The sequence below is a fragment of the Lolium perenne genome, chromosome 1 (assembly GCF_019359855.2).
Source record: "Lolium perenne isolate Kyuss_39 chromosome 1, Kyuss_2.0, whole genome shotgun sequence".
NCBI lineage: Eukaryota > Viridiplantae > Streptophyta > Magnoliopsida > Poales > Poaceae > Lolium > Lolium perenne.
The window spans coordinates 28,410,905-28,414,882 of record NC_067244.2 but is presented as its reverse complement, the minus strand read 5'-3'; the positions used below and the strand labels follow the sequence as shown (position 1 = coordinate 28,414,882).

General features: G+C 42.4%; 1 long non-coding RNA gene across 1 annotated transcript; it reads right to left on the bottom strand.

Moving 5' to 3' along the window:
- Positions 1-356: 356 nt before the first annotated feature.
- On the bottom strand, positions 357-1,287 carry LOC139836199 (uncharacterized). The gene is made up of 2 exons (XR_011752880.1): positions 906-1,287; positions 357-614 (listed from the first exon to the last, which is right to left on the bottom strand). It is a non-coding gene; the product is annotated as an uncharacterized lncRNA (long non-coding RNA).
- Positions 1,288-3,978: the final 2,691 nt, after the last annotated feature.

Here is a 3,978-nt window from a genome sequence, read left to right as displayed (position 1 = left end):
AAGAGAAACTTGCTAGAGTGTTCAAGCAATACACTCTTTTTGGGACATTCACAACACAATATCAAGCAATACACCATAATGTGCTCACAGCACAACTCATATGACATTCAAATCAATCCCAACTGGACTCGCAACTCTAACCAAACAGAGAAACTCTTGTCAAGTACTACCTCCGGACTTATTTAATCGACGCAACTGTACTCACACCATACGGTAGTTTTGCCTCCCTCCGCGTCGATTTAATCCGACCGAAGGGAGTAACAATCATGCCAAAGGAAGCTGTCGCACTACCATTACAACTCCTGGCCTGGAGCACCGAGAGAGGCCAAAACAATCCACACCTACATCCCATCCTCTTCTTCAAATGGCTCTCTCCGAGGTTTTACACTTCGACGAATCTCACGATGCTCCTCTTGGCGCCTCACATATATCTTCCACATATTATAACATATATGAGTTAAAAAAATGAATCATCAAAAATTGCACGACAAAAGCAACAGGTGTAGTTTCATGCTACAGAGGAACAAAGCTTAATTAGCACCCATATTCCACATGCTTGGCAACTACATGTTGTAGGATATCTTGCAAGCGGGACTCCTTTATTGAAACTGCCACTGCAAGGAAGATGAAGACAAAAAAAACTTATATGCATATTCCTTCAAAGTACGCAAATATTGCGTACTAGCAATTTGACAAACTCATTTAATACAGAAAGACGGTATCTCTACCAGTGTTGGGCACTAAATCGTCCATATTCAAGAGGCTAAACTATAAAATCTTGCCTTGGAAAAAAATGGGTGTATGCAAGGTAGGCTAACAAGATGGATAGCATTAAACCATTCCATAGTCCGCCACAAACTTATTCAAAATGCACCTGCGTAAGGTAAATTAGCTGACCTTCATACCTTACACAATTCCTCCATCTGATTGTCTGACTTCAGAAGATGATAAGAAATAGAGTAAGCAGGCCGAAGAGGAAGGTAAGACACTAGTCCAGCGAGTGACCAACCAACTTGTTTATCATGTGATAGACACCATCTTTTCAATGAATTTTCAGATGTTTGCTGCACAAAGGGCAGTAAGATGTTACCATCAAGTCTACTGAAAATGGTAAACACATTTTCTTAAAGCGTGTAAACATATCCATAAGTTCCATAGGCAGCGTCAAGCTTCATGGGGCTAGCAAATCCACTGATACATATTAACAGGTTGTACTACTATAATGATAAACATCTAGATGGGCAAGGAGGGACAACAAACATAAATTATATAGGACATTATCAATTGTAAGAGCCAAGACTTTTTTTTTTTTTGAAATGGTGTAATATATTAAACGGAAACAAGGGTTCTGTTACAATCATCTCCAGCTCGTTCCAACACGCAGGGAGGAACAGAGCCAAGAAGCACACCATCGCTATTACTCACGCGACTACAACTAGCCAGGTCATGCGCCAGATTATTTTGATTTCTACTAATTTTCTGAACCTTGTAAGCTGGAAGCAAGGTCAGCAGTCGATGGATGTCAGTAATTACACTGCAAGTCTGGGAGCGGTCTTTCTCCCATGAGCTGACCTTTTTAATAACAGATGCACAATCACTCTCGATTATAAGACCAGTCTCAATCTTGTTTATAGCCTGCTTCACTCCTTCCAGGCAAGCTAAAGCTTCTGCCATTTCAGCACTATTGCAGTCCTTGATAATTCCCCAGGCAGTAATTTTTATTTGACCCAAATGGTCACGGATCACAGCACCCCAAGAAGCTTGGTTTGTTTCTTTTACAAAACTAGCATCAACACTCAAACTTTGCCAGCCCTCATCAGGTGGTTTCCACTTTAGACTTCTATTTTCAGGTTTTCTTTCCATGGGCATTCTCTCAATTTCAAACATTGGCTTTTTCCCTTTTACATCTTCAGCCTGGATTTCGGCTCCCCTGTTATTGAGCATACACCTGTAGTTTCTCAGGAAATCGGTGGAATGAGCAATGCTAGCTTTGCCATCACCAAAGATACAGTTATTTCTCAAATGCCAAGCACGCCACCAAAGCAGCATCAATTTTTCACGCATCTCTGGATTGGAGGAGTTCAAAATATTTAGCGTCCATTCTTTCCCATTATTTCTTAGCCTCTCTTCAGTAGGAAGCTCCCAGACATCCCTCATGCTATTTCTTAAGGCAATCGCTTTTGTACATCTCATTATGGCATGATATCCATCTTCATTTTCCTGACCGCATATAGTGCAGGTTGGATCCAAGATCATGTTTCTAGACCAACGATTTTCCTGTACAGCCAACGCATCAGTAGCAAGACGCCAGGTAAAAATTTTAACCTTCTGAGGGACTCTGGTTTTCCAAATGGCATCCCAAATAATCCGGTCACCTTCTGGACTCTTACTCTGCTGGCCAGAGCAAAAAGCTTCCGAGTTATGTAATAGTGCGAGTCTGTAGGCACTTCGGACCGTAAAGATACCGGTTTTATCATGATGCCAAGCAATGTAGTCCTCTTCCGCAGAGTGTGGAAGACGAATTCGCAGAATCTCTTCCGCGTCATAGCTGGGAAACAGGGACCTTATAAGATCCTCTTTCCATGTCATGGAGTTTTTATCAATAAGATCTGAGACCCATCTTTGTCTCCCTTTCCCTATCTTTTTGCTTGCCTTGAGGTTTCCTCTTGGGATCCAATTATCACGCCAAATGCGGATCTTTGAACCGTCTTGTACTCTCCAGATCACTCCTTTCTTCAGAAGTTCTAGACCATGACAAACACCCTGCCAACCTGGAGAGGAATTCTGAATAAAAGCCGTGTCAGTCAATTCACCATTAGGATAATATTTGGCCTTTAGAAGCCTTGCGCAGAGGCTATTAGGGAAGGCAAGCAACCTCCAAGCCTGTCTAGCAAGGAGTGCCTGATTGAAAAGTCTGTAATCTCTGAAGCCCAATCCACCAAAATACTTAGGGGCAATGATTTTTTCCCAAGCTTTCCAATGTGTTTTCTTTCTGTCCAGCTCATCGCCCCACCAAAAATTTCTGGTGATCTGGGAGAACTCATCACAGAGGCCAGCCGAAAATTTGAAAATGCTCATAGCATATGTAGAGACTGCCTGCACTACTGACTTAATGAGAGTTTCTTTCGCCCCAGATGACATATATTTCTCACACCAGTCATTCATATACTTTCGGATACAATCTTTGGTCGGTTCAAATTGACCATTCTTCATTCTACCTTCTGGAACAGGTAGACCGAGGTACTTTTCTTCAAACTCAGCCTTCTCAATGTTCAGAATTGATAAGGTTTGTTGTCCATCTTCCTCTTTTACTTTGTTACCGAGTAGGATGGAGCATTTTGATGGGCTGAGTAGTTGACCTGTACCCCTCTCATATTTTCCGAGGATTTTCTTCACAATTTCCGCTTGCTCCTTTTTTGCTTCAAAAAACAAGAGGCTGTCGTCAGCGAAGAGAAGGTGGGACAAGCCTGGAGCTCTACGGCATATTTTAAGTTCTTTCATTCTTGACTCCTTGATTTCGTGATCAATGAGAACTGAAAGACCTTCGGCCACGAGAAGGAACAAATAAGGGGATAGAGGATCGCCCTGTCTCAGTCCTCGTGTGGGGTGGAATGCTTCAAGAAGTGAACCATTGAGCCGGACTGCATATCTGACAGATGTAACACACGCCATGATCCAATCTATCCACTTATCAGCAAAACCTAGCCTTCTCATGGATCTTTCAAGGAATGTCCAATCAACACGGTCATAGGCTTTACTAAGATCGAGTTTGTAAGCACAGAATTCACCTGCCTTATTGTCGTTTGTCTGGAGCGCATAGATGCATTCAAAGGCCATGAGGGCGTTATCTGTAATCATTCTTCCAGGGATGAAGGCACTCTGAGAGGGTGAGATGATCTCGTCTAGCACTGGTCTAAGTCTGTTTGCCATGCATTTAGAGATAATTTTATAAATCACATTGCAGAGGCTAATAGGCCG